Below are 14196 nucleotides of genomic sequence, written 5' to 3' on the forward strand. Positions count from 1 at the left end.
GGGTCGCTCAGGCCAGCAACCACGCCTTCAGGGCAGCCTGGCCTTCCACCGCCATCCAACCTCCAAGTGCACACGACCAAAGGATGACAAGCCACTCAGACCTCCAGCTGGGGAGTTGGGATTTGGAAATTCAAAACATGTCTGAGAGCCACCATGTGCTTTTAATTTCCCTATTCCTGTAAAAGCAGGGAGGAAAAAAGACATCCAAAGTGTGGATCCAACGAGTCACTAAAAGAATGCTCCCCAAACAACTCACAAAGGCATTTCCTGATATTAATTTTAATTGACTAGTTTAATGCTCAATTATCGCAATCCTTTCGCAGTTGTAGAAAATAAGTGGCCCAGGAAGTTGCCAGAGCTTGGCAAGGAGCTCACAGATCCCCGTCTCCGCAGCAGCGGATCTGAGTTCTGGTAGCGGACTTACCCACACTGGATTTGCCGTAATGGCCTGGTTCACGGCCCAGGCTTCTGGGTGTCCAGCCATATCCATGAGGACAACCTGACCACAGCTAACCCCAGCGGTGAGTACGAACAATGAGGCTCTCCAGTGATGGGCTGGATGTTTGTGCCCCTTAAAATTCATATACTGAAACCCTATCCCCCAGTGTGATGGTGTTAGGAGGTGGGGCCTTCAAGGTAATTGGGGTTCGATGAGGTCATGAGGGTGGACCCCCAGACGGGGTTACTGCCCCAGTAATGGCCACCTGAGCTTGCCTCCCTCCTTGGCCCTCCTCCACATGAGGATGCAATGGGTCTGTAGCCTGGAACAGGGCCCCCACGGGCGCTGGACCACGCTGGCTCTCTGGTCTCAGACATCCAGCCTCCAATTCTGGGAGGAATAGATTTCTGTTGCTTGTAAGTTGCCCAGTCAGTGGTGACTCGTTATGGCAGCCCGAGCAGACTAAGACATGAGTCAAGGAGGTCCTGGGGACCTGAGGAAAGGACTAGCCACCACCACTGACTGGCCAAGAGACCAGTGGGAGGGGACGAGGGTGGGAGAGACCCCAGGTGTCCTTAGCAAAGGAGAAAGGGAGGTGAGGGGGCCCTCTGGGGCCCTTGGACAGCCCAGAACTTAGGGAACTTCCCTTCCTGGACGTCTGCATGTAGATGTGCATGTCCGTGAACATGTCCGTACTCAGGCACTTTGTTGTATGAAATTAACCTAACCCAAAGAGAGGTTTGGCTTTGCCCTTGGCTCCGGAGAAGTGACCTCTAAGCCCTTGGGATGTCCTACCTGATAAGTGACTTTGTTTACCTGGGGCCACAGCAGGTAGTCTAGCAACGTGGCTTTTTCTTTGGACTGAGCTTTATCAGCTCGACTGCCAGGGGGCTGCTGAGCGAGGTCAGCCATGGGCAATCAGCCAGGCCCATGTGCCCCAGACCCAGTAAAAATTCTGGACCCCGAGGCTCGGGTGAGCTTCCCTGGTTGGCTAAATTTCATGTCTGCAGTCCACATGGCTGCCAGCAAAAGTCCACGCTCCACTGGGAGAGGACGTCTGGGAGCTTCAGGCCTGGCACTGCCCTACCCCCCACACCTCCTCCCTTGGCTGGTTTTACTGTTTCCTTCCCCTGTAATAAACCACAACAGTGAGTATAATGGCTCTCAGAGTGTCCCGGGTCCTTCCGGGGAACTGGGAAGCCTGAGTGAGGGTGTAGCCGATGGGTCCCCAGTACTGTGAGAGGCTTCTGGCTCCTTTCCCACCCCTCCACCTGGGGGAGGGAAGCCCCAAACCCGTAAAAAAAGCAATATTTGCAAAAACTGATAAATTGAACTTCATCAAAAAGGGGTGATTATGCTTATCAGCTCCTCCCACTACACTCATTGGAAACAAATAGAAGTGGGGTAACTATACCAGCGTCACCGCCCACCAATTCAATGAAGAGTGAGGTCACCGAACCAAACTCCAGCACTCCAAGGCCAGGACCCTGAGTTCCAAGCGTGGGAAGTGTGGGAGATACCTAAGACACGCGTGGCAGGTAGCCACATGTCCCGAGGGCCCCCAGAGCGAGCACACGGGAGAGAGGGGCAGGCCGAGCTGGTGGCCCACACTCGACACCAGGGTGCAGGGCTCACCTGGAGAGGGCAGGTTCCCTGAAGCACTGTGAGCTATAACAATGGGACCGCAGAAGACAACGGCTGAAACCCGTGGCAGACAGGACGATCACAGGACCTGGCGCAGTATTGTGCATTAGGAAGAGTAAATGACCACGGAGGTGTAAATTAAAGGTCACCTTCGATGTGACCTTGGAATCAAGCACCATCCGTATTTTACGTATCTCAAGTAAAACAAGGCCACTTGGAGCCCCGTCTCAGGGCCAAGGTGCAACTGAACAAAATGGAAATACACCTCCGACAAGCCTTGAGAAGGCAGGAAGGTCTTCACTGAGTATCTTGCCTCGGGGGCTATTACATCACAGGGCACTCAAGGTTTCTTAGCCACATTCTCTGCTCCGGCCTCAAGTCTCACGCCCAGCAGCTTTTTTCCCTCCACTCTCTCCTCCTCCCTCTCCTCCCACCCTCCAACTCTGGTGCTCGGGTCCACGGCCTCCTGCCCACCTGATCTTCTGTCTCTCCCCGCGGGTATTAACCAGTCCCCTCAGCTCATTCTTGGAGACAGAGTTTGGGAGCAAAGGAAAGAGCAGCTTTATTGCTTTGCCAGGCGAAGGGGAGTCCCAGCAGGCTAACGCCTTAGTAACTGTGAATCCCTCTTGGGGCTGGGGCCTGATGATTATACAGGCAAACAGGACTGAGCACATCAGTGATAACGAGTAACAGTCTTCCACAAACATTTATCTTGTGTCATGGGAACTTCTGGTGGTCAGTTAGGTGGGTCGTTGCCCATGGCCTTGGCGTTATCCGGTCTGATCCCTCTGGTGTCTGGGGGCTCTTGGAGGATCTGGCTGTTCCTTCAGGATTATTGTTCCATGACCTTCTTTTTGGAAAATAGCTCCTGGGTTTAAGAACAAGTTACTGAAAGCAAGTTAATTAATCACAATAAATTTTTAAAACTGCCTTAGCATCAGGGAAGCCATTTTGTGACTCTTTGAACCCATAGCTAGAAGGAGGCAAAGTTGGGAACTTTGCCAAATTCAGAGCACCCAACAATGCCCCCTCTCTGCCCCTTGGCCTCCCTGATAATAGAAGGGGGAGTCCAGGTGACCCGAGAGTTCCTCTCATGATAACTAGGAGGGCAGGAGAAGGGGGAGGAGACAGTGCTGGCATGTGGAGGAAGGAGTCTGGACTTGGGTTCTAGACTCAGCTCCACCACTTCCAGCCATGGGACCTCAGGAAAGCCATGGTTTCCCTCGGCTCCTCTGACGTCCCTTCCGCACAGGGTGGGGTGCAAGGTGGGGAAGGACGAGGGGCCTCCAGCTGTAACACAGAGAAAACCTTCTGATGTTCTGCAACTTCGAGATCCCTCCTTCCCAAACGCCTACGAGCGAACATACCTCGCCAGCATTCAGCTCTGTTGGGAAAAAAAAAGCAAAAATTTCAAATCCTGGTGTTGCCGAGAGCAGTGGCACTGGAATTTGGGCTCTTTGTGTTCTTCCAAGAAGCAAACACCCTTTCTTAAGAAAGCACGCCCTTTTCCACAAAGCCTCTTGACAGTTTCTTGAAGCTGAAATTCATAAGTTTTCTTTTCTGAGCATCTTGCCTGCTTGTCTGAGAAGGGAAACAAGATTTTCGAAAGAAAAAGCCCCAGGCAACATTGTTTTAGTTTTCAGGGCGCCTCTGTTTTGAACATGCAGCTTTAATCTTTCTAAATTTAAAGCCCAGACTTTAGAGAGGATGCGAGAAGATCAAGCCCCAAGAGCAATGAGCCAAGTGCAAACGGCCCCTCCACCCACGGCTGCTAGAACCCCGACGTCTACTCCTGCAGCTGGACGGGGAGGAGGCTGGCGCAGAAGGGCGGGGGGAGCTTTGCCTTCCTTTTAAACAGAGTTAAAATTTCATTGTTCCCAGGGTGAGGGTATAGCTCAGCGGTAGAGCGCTTGCTTAGCATGCATGAGGTCCTAGTTTCAATCCCCTAGCACCTCCCTTAAAAATAAATAAGGGAACCTAATTACCTTCTCCTCCACACACACACAAACCTAAAAAAAAAACCTTCAAAACAAGAAAAAAAATTAAAAACAAAGATTTCATTGCTCCTAACTCAGAGAGGCATAAATACAAATACACTACCAAGAATGTGAATCTCCAGAAAAAGCCAGTTCTTAATAGGTTCCTCTGCACACCAACTCGTCAGGGTTTCCCACAATTTCAGGCCTGAGAGCCTGCATTTCTAACAAGCTCCCAAGTGATACCGAAGCTGCCGACTGCGATCACACTTTGAGTACAAGGTATTTCATTATGTCACAAAGCAAGAAGTCTGGAGGTGACAGACGCCGGGCGGTCAGTGTGCGATTCTCCTGGTCTTCAGATGGCGGCAGATCCTCCAGGAGCGACCCCTGACAGGAGGCAGAAGGGGCTCTTCCCCCACATCTGTTCCTTTTACTAGAAAGGGAACGATTTCCCCAGAAGCCTCCAGAAGACATCTCCTGATATCCCTTTGTCAAGCGCTCTGACTTGCAACCACCTGGGAAAAGGGAACAGGGGTTACCAACGGGGGCAGGCGCTTTCTGCAAGCAAGAAAGGGGAATGACTGCTGGTCACCAGCCAGTGACGTCTGCCACAAGCATCTTTCAAATGCTCGAGGCTACCCCTCTATTCTCTGTTTACTGGGGGTCAGTGGAAAGGGCTGGGGTCATGCCAGGTTTCCGCTTGGAGCCAGTAGTGGCAGTGAGAGGCAAAGCTCATCTGGGTGCGACACAGCCCAGGTGACTCTAACTGGGGGAAGGTAGGCGAAACACAGCCCTGGTGACCCTCACTGGGGGACGCGGGTGGGACATAGCCCAGGTGTGCCCAAGCCCACCCAGAGGACCAGCCCTGCAGAGCCATCAGAGCCTGGACTCCCCTTCTCCCTCTTCTCTGGGTGCAAGCACGTCGTGTTCCCTGGTCTCCTGGATACCACATCAGAGACGTAAAGCCGAGAAGTGTATCCGCGGAGCCAACTGCCAGCAAGGCCAATTAATCTCGTCCCGCAGGCCCGCGGAGCACTAAGTGTTGGGAACCAAGGTATCATTTTTTCCAGAAGTAATTTGCTGCCCCTCGGAAACAAGGGTTACCATGGTGATGCTCTCCACCTGGGCCTGCCTCGGGGGAGGTTGGAAATAAGACCCAGGCATTTAAGCCAAACCAGTAAAGAAGCGCAGAGCAAGCCCAGCGGGCGGGGGGCAGGTGGGACCTGAAGGTCGCTCTCCTTTTGGTGTCTGGGCGGGTTTGGACCGTCAGGGTCATGTGGTGGCTCCCGGCGCGACAACGGGGGAGGAGCCCAGATTCAGAGTCAGACAGACCTGGATCCAGTCCTGCCTTGGCCACTGAACCTGTGTGTGTCCGCGGGTGAGTTGTTGAACTGTCTCAGCCTCAATTCCTTTACCTTGAAGATGGAGAGAGAGTAATACGTAGTCTCTGATTTGCAGGGTTGTTGGGATGAAAGCGAGCCTGGGTCCTGAAGGGCTGGGCCCGGCGCCTGGAGCAGAACCTGGCAGAGGACCAGTGTCTGGGGTGGCGAAGAGGCCACGTATGTGGAGGGGCCGTCTGCTGTGACTGCCCTCCGGTCCAGGCAGGCAGACTCACGCCAGCTAGCACAAGAAGGAGACGACGGTAAACATGGAAGTCCAGAGCATCCGTTTGCCGTGAGAATTCCTGCCCCAGAGACCAGAAATGCTCCAAGTGTGCACGATCCACACCATCTGGGAAGCCAGCTCAGGACCAGGAGCCCCATGACCAGCTTTCTGTGAGAAACGGTGAGTGACCCGGGAGCCAGCAGCTTAGCCGGCACCCCTTCTCTTCCACGGGCAGGGCTGGTGGGCACATCCACAGGGCGTGGTATTCGTGGAATCAGAACCAGAGACTCAGGACAGATGCTAAATGACCCCACCTCCCCACGGGGATCCCACCCTCCCCGGTTCCCCACACCCAGCTCACACTGGGAGCCGCGGCCCCTGCCAATGAGCAGGAAGGACTGAGCGCCTGTAGCCTGGTCCTCCTGCCCTAGGCGCGGCTCCCCACACTCGCCCCAGAGCCTCTTACACCCATCCCGTGACTGACAAGCCCTCGTCCTGATGCACCTGGATATTTCCGGGAATTCAAGCAGTAAAGGAGCTTCCCAGCCTGGAAATCACGTCTCAGCCTGGGAATCACACCCCAGAAAGTTTCTGCATCTGATTTAAATGCAGCGGATGCTGGTTTTAACAAGAGCCCCCAATGAACAGGTTTATTTCCCTCTTTCTAGGTTCTCAGAAGATACCTCAACATCCATCATTTGGATTCAGGGCCCACCCTACTCCAGTATGACCTCATCAAAATTTAACGAATTGTATCTGCAACAACCCTTTGTCAAACAAGGCCACATCCTGAGGTACTGGGGGATAAGCTCTCAGCGTATCTTCCTGGAGCACACAATTGAGCCCATAACAGTGAGTGGTTGAAAAACATTGTTTTTGCGTTTAATCTAACATGGACAAATGAGGAAATAGAAGGTAAAATTCCCACGAACTAAATGAAGACCCTTATACACACAGCAGGTGGGACCCCAGACACCCTTCCTCTTCCTCTGCCTTTGGGGGTGCTTAGGGAAAGCACTCAAGAGCCAGAGTCTGAGGCCAGAAGACCTTGTTTTTGTCACTTATCTCAGGTAGGACCTTGTCTGAGCTCATCTGAGATGACGGAAAGCAGGCCGAATAGGGAAACCTGCAGCCAGAGGGTGTGACGGATCACCGCAGCTCACCACAGCTCACCACAGCTCACCACGGTTCACCACAGCTCTCCACGGTTTACCAGGACTTACATGGCTCACCACGGCTCACTGTGGCTCACCAACACACGTGCGGAAGGATTTGATGGCAGGCAAGATTGTGGGTGTCCTGTCTAGTGCACCCTCCAAGGTTATCTGATTCCTAGGGGCCTCCACCTCTCATTGTCCTTGAGCTATTTAACGACTCCTTAGGTGGTAGAAAACTTAGAGAATGCAAAGGATTCCTGTCCATACACATGCTAATGAATTTTACCCAGGGGAATGACACTGACGATTGCCCTGTGGGTATCAACCAGCTTTGCATCAATTTCTAAACTTGGGTGAGCCTTCCCAATTGCCTCTTGATGTGTGTTCCTTTAATTTTCCTTTGAACTGGCTGGAACATACTATTGGCTTCCTCATTAAATGAGTTAAAGAAACTTGACGTGTCTATTTCCTATTTTCTGAGGCTCATGCTTTTGACTTTTGCCAAATGATCTCTCTAACGGGGGCAACAGGGTAAAACATTTGAATGGGCAAGTTCCTGGCAATTTGAGAAGTGTATGGTCACAAATGGCAGCAGCCACGACCATAATGACCCTATCAGGATGTGGTACCTACCGGGACTCTGACATCTCCAGCATCATCTCAGAAGGATTTGCCAGCTGTTTAGGATGAGTGATAAGCAAGGGACAGATCTTCAGGTGGCCAGGAAGTTGCAGGAAGGCCGGACACCCCCTGGGCCTCACAGAGGGATGTATTTCAGCTCCACGAAGTGCAGAGTGATGAGGTTAGGTTTGAAAAATCACACACAGGATCATAAAAACGTCCCCGCTGGCTGTGTGGTTGGGCTCTGTGTGTGCCAATGGGCTGGAGCCAGGTTGCCGAGACACTGCTGACAGCCCCGGGGCGGGGGGTGAAGGTCCAGGCTGAGGCCAGGGAGGGGCTGCCCAGTGCCACGAATGCACCTGCCCAGACCAGCACAGCCCTCCTGGAGGGCTTCCATCCTCTTGCTCCTCCTCCCAGATGGAGGAGTCAGAGCCCTGCTGCCCCACAGAGTGGAAGAATCTGCACAGCTGATGATCCCAGACGGTACTCCCGTCTCAGGGCTGCGGCAGGGGCAGATGCCCTGCTGCTGCTTCCACCTGGGACCATCCTGCAAGGCTCCACAGCTCAGGACAGGATGAGTCAAGCCTGCAGGGTTAAAACATCAAGAATTCTTTGTCTACAATGTTGCACAAAGACCCAGGCTTGGGCGTGAGGCTGACCTGGGTTCGAACCCCATCTCTCTCTCTTGCCCGCTGTGTGACCTCAAGGGAGGTGCTCAATTCAGTGTCCTCAGTCCATAAAGGAGACCAACAGTGATGTGACCCTGGCGGGTTGTAGGGTTAACTGAGAATATAGGAAACACGCCTGGTTCAGAGCAGGCTCTACCTAAATGTTGGCTCCCCACCTGCTCTTCCCTGTAGGATGGAAACCAGAGGTCTTACAGAGGCTCTCCAAGCACTAGATTTGGCCACATTTTCCCTCTGGCTCTCATACAAACTCACTCATTTCTGCTCTCTGGGTCTTTAGAATAAGGAGACCTGAGCAAGGTATGGAATTGCAGGGTTCCACGCTGCCATTTTTCAGGAAATGGGGAACCTGAGTCATTTTCTAAGAAATAACTGCAAAATTACAGTCAAAGCTGTTGCTGCTCCCTTTTCCTTTTGACCCTCCCCAGATAGACAGGAATTTCTGGGAGGGGCAGAGCAAATCTGAGGATGGCCCCTCAGAGTTATTTGTCAAATTTTCTATAACCCCCGCTGCCCTCGGGAAAACAGAGTCTCAGCTGCATTTCCAGCATTCCGCCTCTAAAGGGAAGACACCGCAGCGCCGCTTTCCCTCATTAAGATGCTCGGCCATTCTCAGGCATCCGAGGCCGGAGTGTGGGCTCCGCAGAGCAGGTGCGGGGACTCAGCTGTCCTGGAGGAGCCGGCCAGCTGCAGGTCAGCGTGGGCAGCTGGGCCTATTATTCAAGGTGATGGAATTCTCTGGCTTGGAAATCTCACTGCCTCCATGAAGGAATCAGCCTCCCCATTTCTGCCAAGTGATTAAAATATTAAGTGAAAAACACTGCTGAGAACCAAAGGGAGCCGGGGCAAAGCGTGTCCTGAAATAACTCCCAGGCTGCACCTCCACTAACTCTTCACCTTGAACTTCTGGAAGCAGCATCAAGTTCAGGAAAGGCCCAGGAGTGCAATTTCTTTCCCTCTCCTACAAAGACCACATTTTTTCTGGAAGACATCTTCCCCCTTGACAACTATTCCAAGCATGCAAGGAGGGTTCATATTTTCTTCTAAAAATTATGCCTCCAGCCTTTGAGCTTGCTGTTGTACAGGCATCAACAGCTAAGCAGAGTCGACAATATGCTGCTGATGTGAAAATCTGAGAGCACGAAAGAGATGTATTTGGAACCGCCCCTCCCCCATCCCTAGGTCCCTCTCAAGAGTTGTTTCAAGTGCATTTGAAATGGTTTTATTAATTGTAACCCCTGCATCTCTCGCTTCCAAGGACCTGGATAAGATCTGCACTGACCCTTCTTCCAAGGTCTGTAGAAGAACACAGCTCTGGGAGGGCAGGGGAAGCGCTACGCTAATGTCCGTGAGATCACCCCTGGCCATCAATTTATGGTCTGTGCCCTCTCCTGTCTCCTCCCCTGCACACCCGCTGTTGTTCATGGAGTCTCTGCAGTTTCTGCACACACGCACACACACACACATGCACACGTACCACTCATGCATGGCATTTGTGTGTTTATAGGTTTTTACGGGGTAATTGGAGTCAGGGAAGTAGTGCCTGGGCAGAGATTACTACTACCTGTTCACCACAATAGGCTCCCTTCCTCTGGGCACAGAGACTACATTTCCCAGATTCCCTTGCAGTGGGATTTGGTCATGTGACTTGAACTCTAGCCAATGGAAGGAGAGCAAAAGTGTCCATGTTTTGGCCTAAGCATCCAATAGAATACTCTCGGCATTAAAAAAGGAGCAAGTACTGGCCCAAGCTATTCAGGATGAACCTCAAAAACAGTACGCTCAGTGAAAGAAGCCAGACATGAGAGACCACACATTGTATGATTTCGTGTGTATGAAATGTTCAGAATAGGCCAATCGATAGAGATGAAAAGTAGGTAGCGATTACCAACAGGATGGGAACAGTAAAAGACACAAGGGATCTTATTGGCAGGGTGGGGTCAACATGTCCTAAAGTTACTAAAAATCATTGAATGATACATCTGAAATGGGCAACTTTTATGATATATAAAATATACCTCAATGAAGTTGTTAAAAATTTTTTTAAAGTGAGCATGCCATTTCCAGGACTGATCTGTGAAAACTTGTCAGATGCTCTGCTCTGGGCCCTTTCCCTTCACCCTGACTCCCTTCACCCAAGGCAGACAGTGATGGAAATGGGGTAGAAGGGGTCCCGGTCCCTGGGTGACTACGCAGAGGGCAGCCGCCCCACGTGCTCATCCGTGAGCAGTATGTGGAACCACTGCTTGTCTGGATTTTGTTGTTACAGTAACTCAGTTACACCAATGTGTACAGACAGTTCCAGGGCAACCACGCACATTTCCATCTGAATCGCATTCTGGGTCTTTGGTCACACCGCCACTGGAACTGTGTTTCTTCACGGAAGCTTTCATTTTCCCCACATCTCACTGGGTCCTCTCTTCCACTCCACCCCTTCTTCTTTCTCAGTTATGCAGAGCACCGAAGTCAGTAGATGACCAAGTATGGAAGATTGTTTCCAGAGCAGCCGTGGGAGAGAGAAAGGAAGTGAGGAAATTATTCCTGTGAGTGTTGAGGGTGTGGGGCTGAGCCCTTTGTGGGGTGAGGAGAGGCCAGAAACCTGTGGTGTCAGACTCTATCAAACTCTGCTGTCTTTTTCCATTTCAAGCATCTAAGTTGTCCTGCATCTCAAGAACCGAGATGGTGTGAGTGAGGTTGGTAGGAATTTTAAAAATTATTTGGTGGGGGGAAGGCATAGCTCAGTGGTAGAGCACATGCTTAGCATGCACAAGGTCCTGTGTTCAATCCCCAGTACCTCCATTAAACATAAGTTAATAAATAAATAAACCTAATTACTTACCACCCCCCCCAAAATCTTTTTTGAGTTATAAAAAAGAAAAGGTATTGAATATTAGCATGGAAGAGATATCAAAACAAAGAATGCCTCCAAGCTCCAAGGTTATATTGTACAACAGGGGAATATAGCCAATATTTTATAAAAACTATAAATAGAGTATAACCTTTAAAAATTTTGAATTGCTGTCTTATATACCTGCAACTTATATAATATTGTACATCAACTATACCTCAATTTAAAAAACTAAGAAAAGAAAGGCCTGCAAGTGTGCATTTTATCTGCAACCAGCAAAATGGTTTTTTCCCAAACATCCTTGAAACTGTGGAGGAGAAAAATCCTGGAAAGTTTCCGTGGCAGAAGCAATGACGAATGGGAGCTAATTTCAGAGGACTGTTGTTATTCACTGAAGGTGTTCACAAAGATTTGGGCATTTTCTTTATGGGTGCCTGATGCTGCCGGGCTCCCAGCCTGCAGAATCCTCCCCTGCCTACAGCACGCCTTCCTCCCAGTGCTGCCTGAGAGCTGCCCTGGCCCTCGGCTCGCCTCACCTGGGTTACCTTGTCTCCCCGCTACCTGCTGATCCTGCCTCCTCGTGTTCCTCCTCCAACCCACCCTCCACTGCCACACTTATGACCATGTCGCTCCCCAGTTTGCAGCCCTTTGAAGATTTCCCATTGCCACTGGAATGAAGCGCATTTCCCTCAGTGGAGCGGGTCACCGGTTCAGTTACTCAGGTAGTGCTCTCACAGGGTTAGGGCGCTCCTAGAATGGTGCAGTGCACAACCCACACATCTGCACCTGGTGGTCCTGAGTGCAGCAGAGAGAGATCTTCAAGGTCTTCGGCCCCCCAAATCTCTCTGGCCTCACCTGTCCCCATCTTTTACAGGAACCTTCTATCTAACCACTGGGAATCACCAATTGTGCAACCACAGGCCTCCAGACCTTTCCCCTCTGTTTCTTCTGCCTGGAACTCCCTCCACCTCCCTTCCTCACATGGGTATATCCTATTCACCTTTCAAAGCTTAATTCAGTACCCTGTCCTCCCAAAGGCTGCCCCTGTCCTGCTCACTCCATCCTCTATGCTCCTCGGGGTGCCCGGGTGACTGTCCTGTGAGCTCCCTGAAGACGGCCACAGTGTCAGGAGATGTGAGGTGAGTTTTGGGCTGTCCCTGGCGAAGACGGAGATGGAGTCCCAAATGGCTCCACTTCAGCCAGGAGGAGGGCCAAGAGGAAAATGCGGAGGGACCCAGACAGAAACCAAGGCCAGGATGAGGGCCCTGGGGCAGGCAGACCAGAAGGCAGATCAGCACTGGGAAACCGGAGGAAAGATGGCAGCTTAGTGTTGAAAACATTCTCTGTCCCCTTCCCCTCCCCTCCACACCCAAGCCTTTCCTGGACCACGGCCACCACCCCCTGCTCGGCCAGGTCACCTGATAGAAGTGCCCTGGGAGGGGTTGGGGGTGGCAAGGGCTGATAGGGCAGGTGGATGCAGGCCACTTGTGGCCCGTGGGAGGTGGCACAGGCCCAGGAGCGGACCCAGCCAGGTCGTTGTAATACAAAGCAACAGCAACAGGACCAAAAGAGCCAAGGGCACGTGTGCAATTTAATCCCCTTGAAATGAAATGCAGAGCCCGTCTCGGCTGGAGGCACAGAATCCTCTCCCAGGACCACAGGGCGCTCGGCCCACAGGCACTGGCAGTGAATATGTTGGAGAGCGCACTTGTTTACCTACGAGAGGTAATAAAACCGCATAATCACGGAGATTAAGACGCTGTCGTAGAGATCACCCCAGAGCGGTTCTGCTGGAATGATCAGTTCTCCAGACGGGCCTTTGATACGAAAGGTCAGATAACTGGATGCTCTCGACAGGGAGAGCTCTTTTCTTCTGTATCCACACGGCAAGCACCCACTTGAGGGCACAGGCCGGCAAAGCTCCGTGGGGCAAGTAGTACCAACCTGGGAGTGTGGGAGGGCTGCACCCGGGGGAGCCGGCAGCCTCGTCTCTAGGGGGCCAGGCGCCTTACTTTATTTTATTTTTCTAGTGGAATTGCTGGGTTAAAAGCTTTGGGTTCTATCCTGGGTTCCTAACAGAGGCTTTTTCCTTCCTTTAAATGAGAAACAGATTACAATGGAGGCATTTTGTTCTGTATATTCAATGCAGGCACATCCAGAGAAAACAAATGAAAAGGCAGGCAGAGCACAAGCTTGTGCCTCAGTGATCGCATGCATATGCATTAGCTCATGGTCCCTTAAAATAAGCCAGTTTCTGCATTTCGTTATGCGGAGAGGGGAGTATTTTCCAAACACTCTCTCAGTTAGGGGAAATGGCTCTGGCAGAGCTATCCTCTGACATAGTCCTTCACCGAGCGCTCCTTTCCTCCCTGCCCGCGCTGCTTTCTATATGAATGGATAAGTTCTTCCCCCTTGGTATTTTGTTTCTCACCAATCGAAGGGAAAAAATAACTACTATTTAAAACGGTTACAAATAAGTAGATGAATACACAGATTAAATGCGAGGGATGTGGTGCTAGAAAACCCAGGTGTGAGCGTCTCTGCCATTAACTGCTGGGCAAGTGACTTCACGTCTCTAGCCTCAGTTTTCTCATCTATAAAATGGGAATAAGAATATGAGGATTAAATGGAGTGATGCCTGTGCAGGGATGGCTAAATAAGCATATAACATATTATTACATTTTATAAGTCGTATTTACTAAGTGTATCACTTGCCCCAGAGAACTCAATTTCCTGAGCTGGAAAGGGTCTTGGAGATCATCCAGTTTAACAGCCCCCTCCCTGACAGGAGAGACTGATTTGGGGGAGCAGGTGGCTCACGAGGGCCAGGCGGCAAGGAAGTGGAAACCAATTCTAACTGAACACCTACCATGTGTCAAGCCCTACACTCAGCATCTGGTCCTGGTTTGCCCTCTCAGCTGGCAGCCGCTGCCCTTTCCAGCACTCCAGGTAAATGGCATGCGCCCCAAGATTGCTCAGCTTTGTTCTCGTCCATCTGGCCCTAGAAGGCATCCTACAGCTCACCACCTCTGCACGTCCCCATCCCCCTACCTGGGACACCGTTGCAAGTGACAGAACCCCACCACTGCCGTCAACAAAAAGTGGAATTTATCATAAAAACACAGGTTGCATTATAAACTTCAAGAACAAGAGAAAACTCGGGCATCTGGAAGAATCAAAATCAGGACTAGGTGTGTCCCTGGGGACCCAGGACGCC

At 51.4% G+C, this 14196-nt stretch overlaps 1 long non-coding RNA gene across 4 annotated transcripts; it reads left to right on the plus strand.

Moving 5' to 3' along the window:
* The first annotated feature begins 348 nt into the window (after positions 1-348).
* On the plus strand, positions 349-7249 carry LOC140699868 (uncharacterized). Of its 4 annotated transcripts, none has more exons than XR_012078126.1 (4): positions 349-521; positions 5521-5847; positions 6336-6519; positions 6738-7249. It is a non-coding gene; the product is annotated as an uncharacterized lncRNA (long non-coding RNA). The 4 variants fall into 4 exon arrangements; XR_012078129.1 differs by having other exon boundaries at positions 6336-6461; XR_012078127.1 differs by lacking the exon at positions 349-521 and adding an exon at positions 5071-5116.
* The last annotated feature ends 6947 nt before the right edge of the window (positions 7250-14196 follow it).

The sequence above is a fragment of the Vicugna pacos genome, chromosome 11 (genome assembly GCF_048564905.1).
Source record: "Vicugna pacos chromosome 11, VicPac4, whole genome shotgun sequence".
In the NCBI taxonomy this organism is placed as follows: domain Eukaryota; kingdom Metazoa; phylum Chordata; class Mammalia; order Artiodactyla; family Camelidae; genus Vicugna; species Vicugna pacos.